Source organism: Salvelinus sp. IW2-2015, linkage group LG28, assembly GCF_002910315.2.
Source record: "Salvelinus sp. IW2-2015 linkage group LG28, ASM291031v2, whole genome shotgun sequence".
Lineage (NCBI taxonomy): Eukaryota > Metazoa > Chordata > Actinopteri > Salmoniformes > Salmonidae > Salvelinus > Salvelinus sp. IW2-2015.
The window spans coordinates 27,157,945-27,181,700 of NC_036868.1; positions in this window are offsets into that span (position 1 = coordinate 27,157,945).

Here is a 23,756-nt window from a genome sequence, read left to right on the forward strand (position 1 = left end):
TCCCTGGAGAATAAACTGGACGAGCTCCGTTCGAGACTATCTTATCAACGGGACCTGAAGAACTTTAGCTAAATAGTTCACCAAATAGCTAACCAAACCTTTTTTGCACCCACTTTTTTGACTCATCACATTCGCAGCTGCTACTGTTTACTATCTGTCACTTTATTCATAGTTCTCTGTACATATCTACCTCATTTACCCCGTACCCCTGCACATCGCCTCGGTACTGGAACCCCTTGTATATAGCCAAGTTATCGTTACTCATTGTGTATCTATTATTACTTTTATTATTACGTGTTTTACTTTACTTTTCTATTATTTTTTCTATTTTATTTTTCTCTGCATTGTTGGGAAGGGCCAGTAAGTAAGCATTTCACTGTTAGTCCACACCTGCTGTTTATGACGCGTGTGACGAATACAATTTGATTTGATTTGATCAAAACAGTGGAGAGTGTAGTGAGCAAAACTTTAGTGGTCAAAACCATTCATCTTGGGGCTACGGGGGGAGCAGGTTTGCTAAATTATATCATATCACACAATTATGCCATTTATAAAATGGTCACATACTGTATATATACTGTATATATATATATATATTTTTTTGTATTTTTATATATATATATATACATATATACAGACTAGCTAAAAACTAAGTGAACATTTGCAAATTGTCCAATGGATTATGATCATTTTCTGGTAAAAAAAATGAAAGTGGATGTGCAAAAGCACAAGTTTGCACCCCTTAATTGTATTTGCTCAATGTCTCAGGCGGCCAAGTCGACACAGGGCTGTTTGGCTCATCTCAGTCACGAAGAGGAATAGCTTGGCAGCTGCTTCTGATTGATAAACAATGCCATGCTGGTGGGTGGTAACATTCAAATAAAACGCCACGTAGCCTGAAAAGAAGGCCAAATATTACTTTGAAGAGAAATGTCTGCAATTGTGTTCACTGTTTCCAGCAATCAGTAAATACCACTGAACACAATTATAAATCACCCCATCAGTGCCATACCATGTACAATATATGGAAGGATCCAGAGGTGACTGTCTAATTCTTATGATGTTTTATAATATTGAGGACGTGGAGAGATGCAGATAATGAAGTTGGGTTACTTCTAAGTAACTTTGGCTGACTCCTAAGTTATCATCTTTGACATTGCGACCTTCCATTATAGACCTTTGCTTTGGTATGGTTTGAGGCCTATACAATACATTCATATCAGTTGTGTTCCTCCATTGTATTCACCTTTCCTTATTTCTATTGTGGATAGTGTTTCTATGCACCAATGAAAAGTCTACAAAACTATCAGCAAACCATCCTCTGTATTGAATACATGGAATTGTATTGTGATGATACAGATGAATGAATCCTGCACACAATGTGCTTATAGAATAAATTTAAAAAATCAGGAATAATATTTTATTTGATGTGTATGAAATTGTTTGGTTAAATATACATAAAAGTAGAGTAATTTACCATAATTCTGCAGCTTTGGATCGTTTTACCTCCAATTTTGATCAGCGTGATTTAGTGACAGCAAAGATCATGTATTGATCTACTGGGATTTATAAAAGACAGACTAACTTTCTGTTTTGTCTGCTTGGACCCAAGAGATAAGAAAGGTTGCATTAATATTTTTTGCAGGCAGTCGTGTTCTTTTGATTAATCTATTTGCAAGTTTGACTGTATAATATATATATTTTTTATTTGATTTATTAGGATCCCAATTAGCCGACGCTAATGACGACAGCTAGTCTTGCTGGGATCCGATGTACAGTGGGGAGAACAAGTATTTGATACACTGCCGATTTTGCAGGTTTTCCTACTTACAAAGCATGTAGAGGTCTGTAATTTCTATCATGGGTACACTTCAACTATGAGAGACGGAATCTAAAACAAAAATCCAGAAAATCACATTGTATGATTTTTAAGTAATTAATTTGCATTTTATTGCATGACATAAGTATTTGATACATCAGAAAAGCAGATCTTAATATTTGGTACAGAAACCTTTGTTTGCAATTACAGAGATCATACGTTTCCTGTAGTTCTTGACCAGGTTTGCACACACTGCAGCAGGGATTTTGGCCACTTTCCTCATACAGATCTTCTCCAGATCCTTCAGGTTTCGGGGCTGTCGCGGGGCTATACGGACTTCTAGCTCCCTCCAAAGTTTCTATTGGGTTCAGGTCTGGAGACTGGCTAGGCCACTCCAGGACCTTGAGATGCTTCTTACGGCGCCACTCCTTAGTTGCCCTGGCTGTGTGTTTTCGGGTCGTTGTCATGCTGGAAGACCCAGCCACACCCATCTTCAATGCTCTTACTGAGGAAGGAGGTTGTTGGCCAAGATCTCGCGATACATGGCCCATCCATCCTCCCTCAATACGGTGCAGTCATCCTGTACCCTTTGCAGAAAAGCATCCCCAAAGAATGATGTTTCCACCTCCATGCTTCACGGTTGGGAGGTGTTCTTGGGGTTGTACTCATCCTTCTTCTTCCTCCAAACACGGCGAGTGGAGTTTAGACCAAAAAGCTCTATTTTTGTCTCATCAGAAACATGACCTGCTCCATTCCTCCTCTGGATCATCCAGATGGTCATTGGCAAACTTCAGACGGGCCTGGACATGCGCTGGCTTGAGCAGGTGACCTTGCGTGCGCTGCAGGATTTTAATCCATGACGGTGTAGTGTGTTACTAATGGTTTTCTTTGAGACTGTGGTCCCAGCTCTCTTCAGGTCATTGACCAGGTCCTGCCGTGTAGTTCTGGGCTGATAAACTCACCTTCCTCATGATCATTGATGCCCACGAGGTGAGATCTTGCATGGAGCCCCAGACCGAGGGTGATTGACCGTCATCTTGAACTTCTTCCATTTCTAATAATTGGCGCAACAGTTGTTTGCCTTCTCACCAAGCTGCTTGCCTATTGTCCTGTAGCCCATCCCAGCCTGTTGCATGTCTACAATTTTATCCCTGATGTCCTTATACAGCTCTCTGGTCTTGGCCATGGTGGAGAGGTTGGAGTCTGTTTGATTGAGTGTGTGACAGGTGTTTTTTATACAGGTAACGAGTTCAAACAGGTGCAGTTAATACAGGTAATGAGTGGAGAACAGGAGGGCTTCTTAAAGAAAAACTAACAGGTCTGTGAGAGCCGGAATTCTTACTGGTTGGTAGGTGATCAAATACTTAGTCATGCAATAAAAGCAAATTAATTACTTAAAAATCATACAAATGTGATTTTCTGGATTTTTGTTTTAAGATTTTCCGTCTCTCACAGTTGAAGTGTACCTATGATAAAAATGACAGACCTCTACATGCTTTGTAAGTAGGAAAACCTGCAAAATCGGCAGTGTATCAAATACTTGTTCTCCCCACTGTATAACAATAAAGACATTACAATTGACATACGTTTAAAAACCTTAACATGTAGTGTGTGTGTATGCATCTATCAGTTACACATACAGCGCATTCAGAAAGTATTCAGACCCCATGACTTTTTCCACATTTTGTTACATTACAGCCTTATACTAAAATGTATTAAATACATTTTTTTTAACTCATCAATCTACACACAATACCCCACAATGACAAAGAGGAAACAGTTTTTTCGAATTTTTGCAAATGTTTTAAAAATAAAAAACAGAAATACCTTATTTACATAAGTATTCAGACCCTTTGCAATGGGACTCGAAATTGAGCTCCGGTGCATCCTGTTTCCATTGATCATCTTTCAGATGGTTCTACAACTTGATTGAAGTCCACCTGTGGTAAATTCAATTGATTGGACATGATTTGGAAAGGCATACACCTGTCTATATAAGGTCCCACAGTTGATTGTGCATGTCAGAGCACAAACCAAGCCATGAGGTCAAGGGAATTGTCCGTAGAGCTCCGAGACAGGATTGTGTCGAGGCACAGATCTGGGGGAAGGGTACCAAGACATTTCTGCAGCATTGAAGGTCCCCAAGAATACAGTGGCCTCCATCATTCTTAAATGGAAGAAGTTTGGAACCACCAAGAATTTTCCTAGAGCTGGCTGCCTGGACAAACTGAGCAATCCGCGGAGAAGGGCCTTGGTCAGGGAGGTGACCAAGAACCCGATGGTCACTTTGACAGAGCTCCAGAGTTCCTCTGTGGAGATGGGAGAACCTTCCAGAAGGACAACCATCTCTGCAGCACTCCACCAATCAGGCTTTCATGGTAGAGTGGCCTGACGGAAGCAACTCCTCAGTAAAAGGCACATGACAGCCAGCTTGGAGTTTGCCAAAAGGCACCTAAAAGACTCTCAGACCATGAGAAACAAGATTCTCTGATGAAACCAAGATTGAACCCTTTGGCCTCAATGCCAAGCATCACGTCTGGAGGAAACCTGGCATCATCCCTACGGTAAAGCATGGTGGTGGCAGCATCATGCTGTGGGGATGTTTTTCAGCGGCAGGGACTGGGAGACTAGTCAGGATCGATGGAAAGCTGAACGGAGCAAAGTACAGAGAGATCCTTGATGAAAACCTGATCTAGAACGCTCAGGACTTCAGACTGGGGTGGAGGTTCACCTTCCAACAGGACAACGACCCTAAACACACAGCCAAGACAACCAGGAGTGGCTTCGGGACAATTCTCTGAATGTCTTTGAGTGGCCCAGCCAGAGCCCGGACTTGAACCCGATCCAACATCTCTGGAGAGACCTGAAAATAGCTGTGCAGCAACGCTTCACATCCAACCTGGCAGAGCTTGAGAGGATCTGCAAAGAAGAATGGGAGAAACTCCCCACATACAGGTGTGCCAAGCTTGTAGCGTCATACCAAAGAAGACTCGAGGCTGTAATCACTGCCAGTGTAACCAATGTGAAATGGCTAGCTAGTTAGCGGTGGTGCGCGCTAATAGTGTTTCAATCGGTGACATCCCTCACTCTGAGACCTTGAAGTAGTTGTTCCCCTTGCTCTGCAAGGGCCGCGACTTTGTGGAGCGATGGGTAACGATGCTTCGAGGGTGGCTGTTGTCGATGTGTGCGAGAGTGTCCCTGGTTTGAGCCCAGTTAGGGGCGAGGAGAGGGACAGAAGCAATACTGCTACATTGGTGCCGTGACCCGGATCACTGGTTGCTGCGGAAAAGGAGGAGGTCAAAAGGGGGGTGAATGTAACCGATGTGAAATGGTTAGCGGTGGTGCACGCTAATAGCGTTTCAATCGTTGATGTCACTCGCTCTGAGACATTGAAGTAGTTGTTCCCCTTGCTCTGCAAGGGCCGCGGCTTTTGTGGAGCGATGGGTAACGATGCTTCGAGGGTGGCTGTTGTCGATGTGTGAAGAAAGTCCCTGGTTCGAACCCAGGTCGGGGCGAGGAGAGGGACGGAAGCAATACTGCTACACCAAACGTGTTTCAACAAAGTACTGAGTAAGGGGTCTGAATACCTATGTAAATGTGATATTTTATTAATACATTTTTTCATTAGCCAAATTTTCCAAAAACCTGTTTTTGCTTTGTCATTATGGGGTATTGTATGTAGATTGATGAGAAAAAACAAATCCATTTCATCCATTTTAGAATAAGTCTGTAACGTAACAAAATGTGGAAAAAGTCAAGGGGTCTGAATACTTTCCGAATGCTCTGTACATACACACAACAAGTAGGTCACATGGGGGAGAGGCATTGTGCCATGAGGTGTTGCTTTATTTGATTTTTGAAACCAGGTTTGCTGTTCACTTGCGCTATATAAGATGGAAGGGAGTTCCATGCATTCATGGCTCTGTCCAATACTGTACTTTTCCTTGAAATTGTTCTGGACCTGGGGACTGTGAAAAGACCCCTGGTGGCATGTATGGTGAGGTAAGTGTGTGTGTGTCAGTCCTGTGTACAAGTTGAGACTGGCATGCATAGTATTAATATTAGCCCTCTGATTACAATGAAGAGCAAGACGTGCCGCTCTGTTCTGGACCAGCTGCAGCTTAACTAGGTCTTTATTTGCAGCACTTGACCACTTGACAATAATCAAGATATGATAAAAACTAGTTTGGATGAATGTATTTTGAGAAAGCAACTTCATTTTGAAAACACATCTACTGTTTTGCAAAAGGCCACAGAGTTCTGTGTCTTGTCAACTCTGATTTGAAAATTGACAACATTGTTCTAAAAAATGCTAACACAATAGAATTTATTTTGAAAAACTGTAACATGATAAATGGGTTAATGTAAGCAGGCTACTGCAAAAATGATTCCTCTAAACTGCTTCTCTGATGGAGGTCAGTAGACTCAAATGTGTTTTCAAAACTCTTGTGCATTTGCATTCGTATTCCATTACACCTACAGACTGTCACCATTGTAGATGTGTGAGTAGAGTACATCTCTTGCCCCCATACTGGCTGGATCTGGATGCCCTAATAACAATCCTCAAAGCCACTCCCTGACAGACCTGGCTATGACTCATCCTACCCTATCACATGTCTATTCCGTTCGCACACACACGTGCGTGGGTATGAGGTTGTGTGTGTCTGGTTGTGGCTGGTTCTTAAAGGGTTGCCGTTTGAAGAGTGTGACTCATCCCTGAGGAGACCCCAAGGGTGTGTGTGTTGTGTGTGTGTGTGTGTCAGTGGTGGTCGGTGCTGTTTAATATGAGGGAGGATTTTTTTTAATGAGCATGGCCTTATTTCTGTTACAGCATATTGGATGACTGTCATTCATATTCTATTCACCCAGCTCAATGTAACATCGATAGGTTTAGGCTACTACATGATACTCAAATTTTCCCTATACCCATCATGAGATTGCTACAGCCTAGCCTATGACTGAAAGTTTACAATGTAGGTGTACGGGTTGAGAGAAACTTGAGAAATGAAGGTGACAGACATTGACACATCCAATACGGCCTTGCACACTCTTGCCTGCATCTAGCTGATCTAAGGCGTAATCATTAGTCCAACAGTTACAAACAAGAGCTTCTATTGGACAAATTCAGGTATGTTTATTACCGTTTTGTTTGCTTCCTTTTTGTTTCGTTTTTTTCTCCCCAATTTCATGATATCCAATTGGTAGTTACAGTCTTGTCCCATCGCTGCAACTCCCCTACGGACTTAGGAGAGGCGAAGGTCGAGAGACGTGCGTCCTCCAAAACACGACCCTGCCAAGCCGCACTGCTTCTTGACACACTGCTTGCTTAACTCGTTTACTTCTTTTTAAGAAACGTTTTTTAAACAGAATTTGGGGAATGAATACACCCCTGATAATACGAGAACACAGTTCACTTTCATAGCAGCCACATACAAACAGCATGATCTCTTTGAACGTTGTATAATTCCTTCTCAACTACGTGCTCTCCTACTCTCACCTTTTCCCTTCACTTGTGGATTTCAGTGCATAACACATCAGCTGTCTGTGACCAGGTGAAAAAAAACTTTCCAAGCTAAACCTTCATATCATAACCGCTAATCGCTATACACAGAAACATTGTTGTCACTATATTAGCTAACGTCATAGTCAATATAGCTACTAGAACTAACGCGTTAATAAACCTGTTACAATCATGCAGTACAGTGTACAGTCAGCAAGCAGTTTAGCAGTTACACCGGCGGGCCCCGGTGGCAATAAATGAATAAAACCAAAAACATCCCTTGACTTGGAAGAGTTCCAGTGTTGGATAGCCATAGCCAGCTAGCTAACATAGCACCCCTCTCTATTTGAGCCAGGTGTTTGAGTAGGCTTAACAAGCTAGTTGCATTCGCTAGCTAAGTAAGTGAAAGTCAAAATAAAATACTACGAGATATAGCTAGCTCTCTCTCTCTCTCTTGCTTCTCCTTCATTTTTGAATACATGAATTTGTTGTCTTTATCTCTCTTTGAGTCAACCACATTTTATGCAATGCAGTGCTAGCTAGTTGTAGCTTATGCTTTCAGTACTATATTCATTCTCTGATCCTTTGATTGGGTGGACAAAATGTAAGTTCATGCTACAAGAGCTCTGATAGGTTAATTACTGTGTAAGTCTATGGAAGGCTGGTGAGAACCAAATGCCTCCTAGGTTTTGTATTGAAGTAAATGTACCCAGAGAAGGAAGGAAACTAGCTGTCCTCTGGCTACACCATGGTGCTACCCTACAGAGTGCTGTTTAGGCTACTGTTGACCTTCATTGCAAACAATGTGCTTTAATCAATTATTTGGGGATATGTGAATATATTTAGTATAGTTTTATCAAAAAAGGGTCACTTTTTTAATGTTTCCCAATTTTTATGGTCCTCCCTTTCTTCCTCTAAGGAGCCTCCACTGGTGTGTGTGTGTGTGTGTCTGCGTGTGTGTGTGCGTGCGTGTGTGTGTGTGTGCGTATGTGTGTGTGTGTGTGTACGTGTGTGTGTGTGTAGGCTGTGGGTTGATGGTGTATTTGGGTGTTCTCTGGACATGCTCTGTGAGTGTGAGTATGTGTAATCAAAGGAATGCTTGGGGGATTGGTTGACCCCATTACACCTAATGTACTGTATATCAGAAGGCATCAGAAAGCCCCTGATCCCCTATCTACAAATCACACTGCAAAGTAAATAAAAACAACTTGCTCTGCTCCTTAGCAACATTATGACAGGAGTGGGCTCTGAAAAGGAGCAGAAGGACTGAAGACTCTTCTAGCATAGTGATTACCCTTCAAAACTCGAGACTTGGTGAGTACAAGGTTCTGCAGCAGAAAGAAGAGACATTAAAGATGTTAGAGGTTATTAGAGATTCTACTGGAACCTGATTAAAAGAGGAATAGCAAATATTAAAATCCCACACGCCCCTCATTCTGCAGACGTTTCACGTTATTAGAAAATTTTGCTTTTGCTTACTAAGAACCTGCACTGGCCTTGACCTGGTGTGTTCTCATTGCAAACCCTCTATAAGGCTCTATTCAACAGTACTTCACTAAACGTGAAATAGGGAACAGCCCGTGTCTATTTTCTCACCAGTGTGATTAGTGTGTGATTGATAAGTGTGTCAGCCTGCTGTTTGCTATTGATCAGAGTGGCACCTCGTGTTGATAACGTCATTACCTGGGAGTGCACTAACTAACCCCATTAATCACCATTGTGATTAAAACCTGTGTGTTGGTGTGTGTGTGGCAGTGTAGATTACACACACTCTCTCTCTCTCTTACAGAGAGAGAGAGAGAGAGAGGCATATACCTCAGCTGCATCTCAATAGTCTAAAGTCGCTTCCTCTCCTTCTCTCCTCTTCATATGTACTGATGTGAAAGGTGATGAAAACAAATTCCCTATAGGCATTCTCCATATTGGTTTAACCAAGCAGAAAGCCACCTAGTTAAATGCGTCCCAGGGGCTTCTGGGTATCTGTGACTGAGATTTCAGACTTACATAAACACACTCCGAACACACACAACACACACACACACACACACACACAACACACACACACACACACACACACACACACACACACACACACACACAAACACACACACCAACACACACACACACACACACACACACAACACACACAACACACACACACACCACACACACACACACACACACACACACACACACAGATCCCGGGGGCACCTTGAGCTGCACAAATTGGTCGTCATCTGATAGAAGTCTCAGTGATGCCAAATTAGTCACACACACACTGCATCTGTTTGGGAATCTATAACATTCCTTTCAACTCCTCTCACTTCCCTTTTTACACATTCTCTCTCTCTCTCTCTTCTCTCTTCTCTTCTCTCTCTCTCTCTCTCTCTCTCTCTCTCTCTCTCTCTCTCTCTCTTCTCTCCCCTCCCTCTCATTCTCTTCCTCTCAGCCCCCTCTCCCTCCACCCACCCACCCTCCCTCACGCTCTCTCCTCGCCGATGTCTGTAGTCGAAAGTTGTATTACCATATCACCCATGCACAGCTGCGCTTGTTTGTTTCCCACTCCCTCTCTACAGAGTTTTAAGTAAAGTTCCTCTTTCAACCACAAGTTATTCTTATAACCTCCTCACTCCCTAGTGCCTGACTTACCTCACAGTGTATATGAATGCATTACTTTAGCTTTTCACTGCCATTAATGAGTCTGATGGTCTGCTTCAACGAGTGTGTAAGAAACGGTTTCGTCATAACAGTCAAAGAGAGATTATACTGGAAGGGATTACTTATTGTACACTGACAACTGCAGTGACAATACACTATACATGTAAATCATACCTTCCGTGTCTACTAGCGGAGAAATTAGCTAGGTTTTTGATATAGTTTTGATGCAGTAAAGACAGGCACTACCAGAAGGGATGATAGATAACCTGTGGCATCTACGAGTTTGTCTAACTAGCGTGAGTCTGTAAGGGAGAGTGGGGTAAGTTGAGTCAAAGGGTTAGTTGAGCCTCCCCTTGTTTCTAGGAAACCACACACCAAATGTATAATGTGAATAAATATTTTCGAAGAGGTCATCATTTCATGGAGTCTGTGAAGGAAGAAACCACATGGGAAAAGTAGTTAGGGATGGATTGAAATGTACAGAATGGATACCTAGAGGGAAATGGAGGAGGGTCATGCTTTTTTAATTTCAAGGGAAAGTTTAGTATTTTTTTAATCTAGTCTAGGGGAGGGTCATGTAATTTGTAATTGATGAAATGTCAATATGTCCCAGTGTTTTAGAACTAGTTGCTTATTTGGCTATATATCGATGTGTGCCCGATGCCGCCCCTCATCTCTGATTCTCTGCTGGGCGCACAATATCAAGTGCATCTGTAGGCTATTTAGTGTGGTCTCAATCAAATGATCAAGTGCATGCTTGGAGAAGTAATTGATTTGATTTGAATGAAAACGTTTCTTTCCCATGATGTATTTATCAGAGTTTATTGACCTCGCAATAAGCCAGATTTGAGTAACTGACATTGTGGTGCTGAAACTTGAAGAAGCAGTTGCGACACAAACAATCGGAAATGGTCAGCTCATGGTGCTGAAAGTAGGCAAATACGAATAGGCATAATTCATTTCAACATCTTCATTTTAAGTCGACTTGACTCACAACAAGAGGGCTTTGTGTTGGAGCCTATTTCTTCCTATTTAAGAAATAAGCGGTAGGCCTACCTTTTTCACAGACGTAATTAGGCTATAGGCTGCTACATACAGTGTGTAGATTTTGTCGGCCAATTCCTCCACCCCCCAGCCCTTCAACTTAACAGTGAAGGGCTGTTAAGTTAAAACCAGGACTCGAATTTAGGAGGTATGAGAGGGTATGCCATACCTTTTTATTAAAGAAAATGGCAAATGCACAGGCCTACCCATTGTTCGCTTACATTTTTTAAGAGAATACAACAGATCTGATAATACAAAGTGATCTATGACAGCGCTTTGGTCTACAACGCTTTATGATATAAACAAGCTGTATAATACCCGGGAAAAATGTGACTCCAATGGGGATATCATTGTTTTATTTCTTTGACATTCAAAGCCTGAGCTACAACCTTCTATAACATTACATATTTCTGTGTTGGTAGGCCTACTCTCTGCAGTGGAAAGGTAGGCCTAACTTTTGAAAGTGCCATAGTCAGATTCCTAATGACGCCTCAGATTTAATTATTTGCAAACGGACAGTTTTGTTGAAAACAAGACACACTGATTTGGCGTTGGAGAAATATGATAAGATGAACACATAGGACTATCTCTCTGTCCGTTCTTAGCCTGCAATTTTGGTAATTTGTATGCTATTAAAAAAGATTCTGCTAATATGTAAAATGATGTAGAATTGCATGATATTTTCATAAAAGGCCTTTTTTTTTTTTATCAGACCTGCAAATATGATGATAGATTTACGCAAGAGGATCTTTCTACCCCTGCTCTTGTTCACGTTGGCCTGTGCTCTATCAAAATTCCTGTGTTGCCATGTAATGCTTACAGGACGAAGATGAGTTTTTAAAACGGCTTATCTAAGTCTGTCCAAGAAATTAGGGTAAACGGTAAGGATATCCTCTGCTATCCACTTTATGTTTAAATTAATATTTTAATCACTTCTTTTTTTTGCAGTCAGGGAGGGGTTAGGTCAAATATATTTTGCTGAAGGGAGAGCCGTCCACATTCATTTCAGAGAGGTCCAATTTTCTCCATGTAACTGTTATTATAAATAAAGATCAATCCCTACGCGAGTTAGGTCGGATGCATTTATTGTGTTAGAGGTTTCATGATGCTTGTACTTAAACCGAAGTAGGTAGTTTAAAGAATTGTTTTATACATCATTTGGGGTCTCTATAAGCTACAAGATGAGGTCCTAAACCTAGCATGAAAGTGCATCCTTGTAGCTGTGTGGGATAATATAGTCAAAATGTTTGCCTTGGGGTAAGTTGAGCCAATGGCCATGGGGTAAGTTGAGGTTTGGCCACGATACCCCATACAAATAATAATTACATTTAGTCAGTTTAATGCATAATATGCATTGTATTTTGCAATGTGCCATGCATACGAACTCAAGATAGTTAATTTTGTTGTTACAGAGCAGACATCATCATGCCCTGTGTATACAAGTGAGAGACGAGAAGAAGTCCATTCGAGCAGCAGCAAAGGCTGAAGAAATGTACAGAATGACACCGAAGAGGCATTGACAAAAAATAAAAGGAACATGTACCCGTGCGAAAGAGAGGCTATGATAGAGTAGCAGAGGAACGAACACAAGGTCTCATCTGATGACATGGAGTCTGAGTTTTGCGGACCGGTTTCATAGGCTTAGTGGCATCAAATGCAACAAATAGAAGGGTAAGTGATATTGAACAGAGAGATCTGTATACAGTGCATTGAAAAAGTATTCAAACCCCTTCCCTTTTTCAGCATTTTGTTACGTTACAGCCTTATTCTAAAATGGATTAAATAAAAAATGTTCCTCATCAATCTACACACAACACCCCATAATGACAATGTGAAAACAGGTTTTTTGACATTTTTGTAAATGTATAACAAAATGTCTGCAGAATGTCTGCAGAATTGAAGGTCCCCAAGAACACAGTGGCCTCCATCATTCTTAAATGGAAGACGTTTGGAACCACCAAGACTCTTCCTAGAGCTGGCCGCCCAGGCAAACTGAACAATCGGGGGAGAAGGGCCTTGGTCAGGGAGGTGACCAAGAACCCGATGGTCAACCTTCCAGAAGGACAACCATCTCTGCAGCACTCCAGCAATCAGGCCTTTATGGTAGAGTGGCCAGACGGAAGCCACTCCTCAGTAAAATCCATTTGACAGCCTGCTTGTAGTTTGCCAAAAGGCACCTAAAGGACTCTCAGACCATGAGAAACAAGATTCTTTGGTCTGACGAAACCAAGATTGAACTCTTTGGCCTGAATGGGTATGTTTTTCAGTGGCAGGGACTGGTAGACAAGTCAGGGTCTAGGGAAAGATGAACGGAGCAAAGTACAGAGAGATTCTTGATGAAAACCTGCTTCAGAGCGCTCAGGACCTCAGACTGGGGCAAAGGTTAAACTTTCAATAGGACAACGACCCTAAGCACACAGCCAAGACAACGCAGGAGTGGCTTAGGGACAAGTCTCTGTCCTTGAGTGGCCCATCCAGAGCCCGGACTTGATCGAACATCTCTGGATAGACCTGAAAATAGCTGTGCAGCGACGCTCCCCATCCAACCTGACAGAGCTTGAGAGGATCTGCAGAGAAGAATGGGAGAAACTCCCCAAATAAAGGCGTGCCAAGCTTGTAGCGTCATACCCAAGAAGACTCAATGCTGTAATCACTGCCAAAGGTGCTTCAACAAAGAACTGAGGAAAGGGTCTGAATACTTATGTAAATGAGATATTTCAGTTTTTATTTATTTTTTATAAATTTGCTAACATTTCTAAAAACCTGTTGTTGGTTTGTGATTATGGGGTATTGTGTGAAGATTGATGAGGATTTTTTTTAAATACATTTTAGAATAAAGCTGTAATGTAACAAAATGTGGGAAAAAATCGGAATACTTTCCGAATGCACTGTATATGAATTTCAAGCATCCATATATACAACGTACCACACCTTCATTCCATGAATTAAACTTTGACCTACCTGTCACAGGACGCCATCACCCACTTAGCTAACCTGGACCCAGGGGTAGACGTAACATAGTAAATGTAAATCCGGGAACACACAAATTAGTATGATATGTCAAATTGGTATGATATTAGTATCATTTGTGGATGTCCATCATCTATTTCGTATGATATGTTACGTCTATGAGACCAGACTAACTTACCCCAAGGTGGCGCAACTTACCCTGTCCCTATGCTCAATTTACCCCATACCCAGGGTAAGCTGTGCCAAGAGACCACCTTTTTTTTGGACAAGCTAAGTTTTCAAAACTGTTAGGTTTACATTCATTCTGATTATTTCAATGGATACTCAACATCCTGAAATATATGTCGATATCTTTGTTAGAAAGAATACTCGATTTTCCTTGGTGCAGTGATGCTGAATGTAAAAAACATGGCTCAACTTTACCCCTCTCTCCACTACAATCTTGTCTATGTTGCTTGGTTACATTCACTTGTAACACAACCACAGTATGGATACCGTACTATATTTATATACATTTCCATACGTCTGGCTGTCTGTGTGGTCTTGCTGTCTGTCTCACTTAGTCAGAAGGATAGTTTACCCAAATTACAAAATGGCACATTGGTTTCCTTAAAGTGGTTTCCTTAAAATGGCACATTGGTTTCCCTGTAAGCAGTCTTATGACGGAAATCCATGCGATGGTTTAGTTTCCCTGGCACTGTTTCAAAATGCTAATGCTTTAGCATTTGTGGCACAAATCCCATTCAAGTCATGGTACTGATTTTAGCATTTTTAGCACATCATGTTCAAATCATCTATAAGTGACTTTGTTGAGCTTCACAAATCATTTTAGATACTTTCGGATGATTGGATATGATGCCTGAAAAATGCTAATATTGGTACCATAACTTGAATGGGATTTGTAAAATCCCCAAACTTCGGCATTTGGAAACATTGCCAGGGAAACTAAAGCATGGATTGTTGTCATCCCTTGTCCATAGACTGCTTATAGGCAATGCGCCATTTTGTCATTTGGGTGAACTATCCTTTAACCCAACATACTACAATGATTAGTAATGAATGATGTCTCTTTTTTTGCCATTAACACCACAATTCAAGAATATCTCCCTCCTCAATCCCTAGACTCCTTTGATTAAAGCTGTCACGTCGGGCTTGTTGGAGAGCTGCATATGAATGGGTGCACACAAACACACACACACACACCACACACACAGACACACAAACTGCTGTCTCTCGTTTAAAGCTCGGGAGAGAACTGGATCCTCTTCTTGCGTCTCGCAACTGCCTGCGTTGGCATGGAAACTCGAGCTGAGTGGGGGAACACTCTGTTCGATAGGCAAATGGGTCACAGGGAGAACGACACACACACTCAATCTGGGAGACACACACAAACACACATTGTAGCATGATATAGACACTCAATTCCCATGGTAGGAGCATATTACCAATGTACAGCACAGCATGGAAATCTCATGGGAATCTGCATAACTGTACAGTTTAGATCCACCAAAAACTACATTAATCATATTATGATATCTTATTTAGAATTCCTTTCGGGGTAGGGGCACTTTCTTAAAACCTCTTAAGGATTGGACCCTTTTTTGGACCCTAACTGCTTGTAGCTCAGGACTTTAAGCAAGGATATGCATACTCTTGATACCATTCGAAAGGAAACACTTTGAAGTTTGTGGAAATGTGAACTTAATGTAGGAGAATATAACACATTAGATCTGGTAAAAGATAATACAAAGCAAAAAACATTCATCTTCAACAACAACAAAAATTGTTCCATCATTTTTGAAATGCAAGAGAAAGGCCATATTATAATATTACAGTTTTGAGACWATTTAGATTTTGGCCACTAGATGGCAGCAGTGTGTGTGCAAAGTTTCAGATTGATGCAGTGAAGCATTGCAAGTCTGCCCAAATGTGCCAAATTGGTCAATTGATACATTTTCAAGTACATACCTATAGAGAACATACAAAAATGATTTGGTAATACAACAATTTTGTTTACACACTCCCAGGAATATCATACAGTACACGATGGAGAATTAGCTTCCCTACAGAAAAAACACTAACTTTCACATCTAGATGGCTGGGRGGGGTGGGTGTGGAGCCAGAGACAGCAGGCGTTCAAACTGTAGAACCCAGTTGAATATAAAAATGTATTTTATCAAATAAAGCTATGCTACATTTTGTCTCTGGGACCCTCAGGATGACAAATCAGAGCAAGATTACTGAATGTAAGTACATTATTTACCTTCAGAGGTGAATGTATCAAACCAGTTGCCGTGATACCGTTCCTTTTGTTGTTGTCACTATCCTCAAACAAATACATGGTCTTTTTTCACTGTAATAGCTATTGTAAATTGGACAGTCAGTGAGATTAACATAATTTAAGCTTCTGTCCATATAAGACATGTCCATGTCCTGGAAAGTTTGCTGTTACTTACAACGTCATTCTAGTCACATTAGCGCACGTTAGCGCACATTAGCATCAACCGTCCCGGTATAGGGACATAACCCTTAGAGGTTAACCCTAGAGGTTAAGCCAGATGGCCACCGACCCACCAGACAAGGAACACTGAACACCTACATCCCATCCCCAGGACACAAGACACACACACTTGTCTGCGATTATAGAAGTCCCCATTTAAAGTTAGGAAGGGTTCCCTTTTAAGACATGTAAAAAATTCTATATAAAATGGATGCCGAACGGAACGGAAAAGAGAAGATGGAACATCCATCCAGGAAGCAGAGAGAAAGGTTAAGTGTCTGGGAGTAACATCTAGAACATTCATAATGTTTATAGTAACGTTTATATTCATCTCTGTGAAGTTCCTTCCTGCTCAATGGAGCATATCACTGTGTGTTCCACTCCTGTTCTAGGACAACCCTTCTCAATGAGTCATCACCCCACACACACACTTAAACTCACTTCACACACACACTTCACACACGTCAAACGCACGCACTGAAACATTTTGCTGCTGTAGGAAGGAGGCTCGTCATCTGCTGGCGCCGAAGATACAGACATGACTGTGGGCTGGCTACGTTCACCGTTGATCCATCACCAAGGAACCCTGGCTGTTCAAAATCTCGTTCAACCTTTATTTATCCAGGATGGTCTCATTGAGATAAAAAATCATCTATTTCATGGGAGCATGCTGTCATCAAAATGGCACCATGCTGTAATGGAGGAGAGGTGAGGAAAGGGAAAAAAAAGAAAAAGGGAATAAAGACAGGTTCAGACATTCAGGTTGTATGTGATTCATAACAACATCTTGATGGTTGTTTTATGTCTCGGGGGGGAAATCATCTTGGCTCATTCTTGGAACCTGCCTGTTGTCTCACTCACGCAACGCTCTTGGTCTTTGGCGACTGGTCAGAGGTAGAGGACTGTGTTCTTAGTAGAGTGGCACGTCTTGTCACATCCGTAGTAAAGAGACAGACATGCCCTCCACCATGACATTTATCCCCATGTGAAATGTATAGCCACCAATGTATGGGAGCAAGGACTGCACACACACACACACACACACACACACACACACACACACACACAACACACACACACACACACACAACACACACACACACACACACACACACACACACACACACACACACACACACACACACACACACACACACACACACACACACACACACACACACACACACACACACACACACTACGGATGGATGTTCCAGTGGCTCGAAATGTGCTTCGTTTAAGGCTGGCATCTAGTTACATCATCCTTCAGAAACGGAAGCTCAGATTACAGGAAACGCAAACACTCGCCTCTGGGGCCTTGTGCGTGTGTGTGTGCTTGTGCGTGTCTGTGTGCTCTCTGCCTGCTCGCCTTAATAAACAATCAGAGAGTCCCACACGTTCTCTCTGTGGTTGCTTTGTTTGGGTTCTGTATCATAATTCAACCCTACACACAGTGCCAAGGCTGTTATGAATAGTTAACTTATGTCCTTGGCGAGGAATAGCAGTTACTTTTTAGCATGTTTGTTTGTATATATTCTGTATACTTGGAACTCAGCGATATGTGTCCTCCAAGCCCTTTGGGATGCTTACTTACTACAACTGTTGCCTAATGGTACCTAATAGTTCAACCTGGACTCAGTGAAAAAAGACCCATGCTATTGTTTGTGGATATGCACAACAACAAAAAACGTATCACCGGCAACTGGTTTGATACATTCACCTCTGAAGGTAAATATGTACTTACATTCAGAATCTTGCTCATTTGTCATTAAAAGTGGAATATGCTTTGAAATGTCTGTTCTGTGGAAAACCTTGGCTATCAAATAACATTGGTCGTCGGTCTCTGTAGGGATGGACATCAGCGTGTTGTGTGTGTGTGTTGTTGTGTGTGTTGTGTGTGTGTGTGTGTGGTGTGTGTGTGTGTGTGTGTGTTGTGTGTGTGTGTGGTTGTGTTGTGTGTGTGTGTGTGTGTGTGTGTTGTGTGTGTGTGTGTTGGGGGTGTGTGGGGGTGTGTGTGTGTATATCAGGTCACATGACATGGCTTCAGCAGGGTCAGTCGAAAGCGGAAGAGGCCACATATGCTGCGGCAGATTGTCACCATGGAAACGTCAGCAAGGGTGGACATCCTGAACCCGGCAACCGTAGGCTTTCCTGTCCCTATGGAGAGGCAGGTGTGGTCAGAGGACTATTTGTATTAGATAACAGGCCATAACAGACTATATTCAGAGTCACATGACAGATAAGGTAACTATCTCACTCAGAGTGTACTGTTAAATATCTCTCTTATCAGCAGAAACACAATTTCAGAGGTCCATTTCTTTAGAAACAACAAAGTACGACCACGTACGCCTCCGTGAAAAGGAGGAAGGGCAAAAGTGTGAAAGGTCCCAAAAAAAGACCCAAACATGCATGTTACATTTTGACCGCGCTAAATTTTATTCTGTAGAGAAAAACAGACATCAAACAACAGCAGAAAACGCACCCACACACACCGTGACAGCCAACAGCTAGCTCCCATGAAGGGGGAACCATTGGAACAAGTGACAGTGGTGACAATACTGTACCTTGACATTAGAGAGAGTTGAGGGACAGCTCCAGCTCAAAAACACTGTGGAATCCTGCTGCGTTCACACACACACACACACACCCACACACACACACACACACACACACACACACACACACAACACACACACAACAACACACACACCACACCACACACACACACACACACACACACACACACCACAACACACACCACACACACACACAACACAACACAACAGCACACAACGCACAACTAGAGCTGCGATAAACAGTCTCAGCTTGAGGATTGAAACTTCGGAACAGCTGCCAATCTATTTGAGTGTGATGATTATACAACACCAATGTGAACGTGGCAGAGAAGAGTGGAGATGCTCGTCTGGTGGACCATGGTGGTAAAAAATATGGAGATATACTGTGATTGCTTTCACTTGTCAGTTAACGCAGGCCAATATTGCTTGTTGTTGTGTGCTTGTCCCTACGCAGTGTTTGAATTGTATGCGTTTCAGAAGTTAGACGTGCATATTCCACAAGAAAGGGTCCCAGAGACTAGACGTAACGAATTAAACGTAGCATATATCATACTAGTGTCCCGAGTTTACACTAGTACTATGTTATGTCTACCCCTGTAATAGCTATTGTAAATTGGACAGCCCCGCGAGAGATTAACAAAATTTAAGCTTTCTGTCCATATAAGACATGGTCCAGGTCCTGAAAGTTTGCTGTTACTTACAACGTCATTCTAGTCACCATTAGCGCACGTTAGCGCACGTTAGCATCAACCGTCCCGGTATAGGACATTAACCCTTAGAGGTTAACCACTTAGAGGTTACCAGATGCCAGCCGGACCCACCAGACAAGGAACACTGAAACACCTACATTCCCATCACCAGGACACAAGACACACGACACTTGTCTGCGATTATAGAAGTCCCCATTTAAAGTTAGGAAGGGTTCCCTTTAAGACATGTAAAAAAATTCTATATAAAATGGATGCCGGAACGGAACGGAAAAAGAGAGATGGAACATCCATCCAGAAGCAGAGAGAAAGGTTAAGTGTCTGTGAGTAACATCTAGAACATTCATAATGTTTATAGTAACGTTTATATTCATCTCTGTGAAGTTCCTTCCTGCTCAATGGAGCATATCACTGGTGTGTTTCACTCCTGTTCTAGCCTGTTTTTACGTGTGTTCTTTACAACAGCTTGTCCCTGTCCCTATGGAGAGGCAGGGTGGGTCAGAGGACTATTCTCGTATTAGATTAACAGGCTAATAACAGACTATATTCAGAGTCACTACAGATAGGTAACTATCTCACTCAGACTGTACTGTAAATATCTCTCTTATCAGCAGAAACACAATTTTCACACACACACCACACCACACACACACACACACACACACACACACACACACACACACACACACACACACACACGCTGATGTCCATCCCTACAGAGACACGACGACCAATGTTATTTGATTACCGCAAGGCTTTCCACAGAACAGACAATTCAAGCATATTCCACTTTTAATGCAACACTGTGTACAAAACATCTAGCGGTGGGCCTCTGCAGCTCTCACCCTAAAGGGAAACCATGGCTTCTTCAGCACATGGCCGTTGTTGTGAAAGCTCTTTAATATTTCAACCTGGCACCAGCTGAGGAGAATTCTCCAGACTCTCAGAATGGACCTAGATATGCCATGTTATAAAATAGAGACTATAGCAAGGGGCTGGGAATGTGAACGCTCACCTTAACATCTCCTCAGTGTAGTTCACCTCATCCTGAGGTGAGCTGTAATGCCTAAACACATTGTTCTCAATAATTCAGAAGATACATTTTCTATTCCACAGTTTCCACTATCCTCCCCGATTGCCTAAACTTTTSTCACATGCAGCACGTCCAGATTGTTAGTCACCTTGATCTGCAAGGATTGGATAGGTGTCTGCAATAACACAACAATTACAGCTGGCCCATGTAGCTACCACCAATAGTGCTTAGGCATATTAAAACCTCTCAGATCTACAAGGCACGAGMGGTTGATTTGGGATTCAGTGAAAGACTCGCTGGGGCTCTCTCTACTCCTCTCTGTCTCTTTAATGTGATTCGGCAGGTGACAATAATGTGGCCCACATGCAAAACATGCAGGTCATATGCAAAACACAGACCAAGCCATGAAATCTGGATATTTACTCCCAATTCACATAGAAATGTAGTTACAGAGCTGTTATTCTCATTGAAAGCAAGTCTGGGAAGCTGTAGATCTGCTCTGTGTGTGATAGTTCTATGCTTCCCATGATTACATTTTGTTTTTGCTTCTTCTACTGTTGGTTTTGTATACCAGCATCAAACTGCTGGTTATTGAAAAGATATTTCACAGCGGTTTAGATAGTACAATGATTCACTACACTGTGTTTTGTCACATAAACTGGAATTAGGTTAAGATTTGTAGCTACCAGGAAATGGCAAAGCAATTTCTGCATATTGCATCTTTAACATAACTTTGAATGACCACCTCATCTCTGCACCCCACACATACAATTATTTGTAAGGTCCCTCAGTTGAGCAGTGAATTTCAAACACAGATTCAACTACAAAGAACAGGGAGGTTTTCTAAAGCCTTGCAAAAGGCACCTATTGGTAGGTAGGTACAAAGCACACATTGAATATCCCTTTGAGCATAGTGAAGTAATTCATTACACTTTGGATGGTGTATCAATCAATTCATTACAAAGATACAGGTGTCCATCCTAACTCAGTTGCCAGAGAGGAAGGAAACCACTCAGGGATTTCACCATGAGGTCAATGGTGACTTTAAAACAGTTACAGAATTGAATGGCTACTTGTCATCGGCAATGACTAAGGAGTTTTTTTTGTGTAAAAGGAAACGGAATGAAGCTAAGCACAGGCAAAATCCTTGAGGAAAACCTGCAAAGTAATGCTTTCCAACAGACACCAGGAGACAAATTCACCGTTCAGCAGGACAATAACCGAAAACACATGGACAAATATACACTGGAGTTSCTTACCAAGATGACATTGAATGTTCCTGAGTGGTTAGTTACAGTTTTGACTTAAATCGGCTTGACAATGGCTGTCTAGCAATGATCAACAACGAACTTGACAGAGCTTGAATATTTTTTTAAATAATMAAGTGCAAATATTGTACAATCCAGGTGTGCAAAGTTCAGACTTACCCAGAAAGTCTCACAGGTGTAATCTCTGCCAAAGGTGATTCTAACATGTATTGAATCAGGGATGTGAATACTTACAGTGCATTCGGAAAGTATTCAGACCCCCTGACTTTTTTCACATTTTGTTACGTTACAGCCTTATTCTAAAATTGATTAAATAAAAAATGTTCCTCATCAATCTACACACAATACCCCATAATGACAAAGCAAAAACAGGTTTTTAGAAATGTTAGCAAAACATTTTTACAAAATAAACTGAGGTATTCAGACCCTTTACTCAGTATCTTGTTGAAGAACCTTTGGAAGCGATTAATTACAACCTCGAGTCTTCTTGGGTAGGACACAACAAGCTTGGCACACCTGTAATTGAGGAGTTCTCAAATTATTCTCTGCAGATACTCTCAAGCTCTGTAAGGTTGGATGGGGAGCGTCGCTGSACAGCTATTTTCAGGTCTCTCCAGAGATGTTCGATCGGGTTCAAGTCCGGGCTCTGTGTTGTCTTGGCTGTGTGTTTAGGGTCGTTGTCCTGTTGGAAGGTGAACCTTCATCCCAGTCTGAGGTCCTGAGCGCTCTGGAGCAGGTTTTAATCAAGCATCTCTCTGTACTTTTCTCCGTTCATCTTTCCCTCGATCCTGACTAGTCTCCCAGTCCCTGCGGCTGAAAAACATGTCCACAGTATGATGCTGCCACCACCATGCTTCACCGTATGGATGGTGCCAGGTTTCATCCAGACGTCAAGGGGTATGAATACTTTCCGAAGGCACTGTATATTATCAGCACGTTTATTATATTACTTATCAACATGTCTTATTATTTCGATATCATCCCCTATTTTAAGAGTGCCTTTCACTCATGTGTTATTTACAACGATTGCCTTCACTTACTTCCTCACATTCTCACGTGTGGAATTGAATTGAATTGCATGAACTATTTCCTTTCTTTGCATGGCGTGCTGTGATTCTACAGATTGGTATGGACTAAATTAACTATGAGCATGGTTGGTGAGTAACTGATTCAATGTAATCATATGATAAAAAATAAAAAAAACGTAATCAGTTACATTACCAGCTAAAATATTGTAATCAGATTACAAATTCTTTAGAAAAATTTGATGATTACTTCTTGGATTACTTTTAAATTCAGAAAGGATGTTGCAAAAAAGAAAAAAAGATTATGACACCTTTCTTTTTTCTCAATGACATTGAATTCAGCATTGGAAAAAAAGGCGCAAGTCGAACTTTCCTTCAAGTCAGAGACCCCTATGGTGACACACAAAATGCGCTTGATGGAACTTTTTCGTGTTCTTCAAATCAAATCAAATTGTAATTGTCACATGCGCCGAATACAACAGGTGTAGACCTTACAGTGAAATGTAAGGTCTAAGACAGTCGTGAAGAGGGCATGACAAAACCTATTCCTCCTCAGGAGACTGAAAAGATTTGGCATGGGTCCTCAGATCCTTAAAAGGTTCTACAGCTGCACCATCGAGAGCATCCTGAATGGTTGCATCACTGCCTAGTATGGC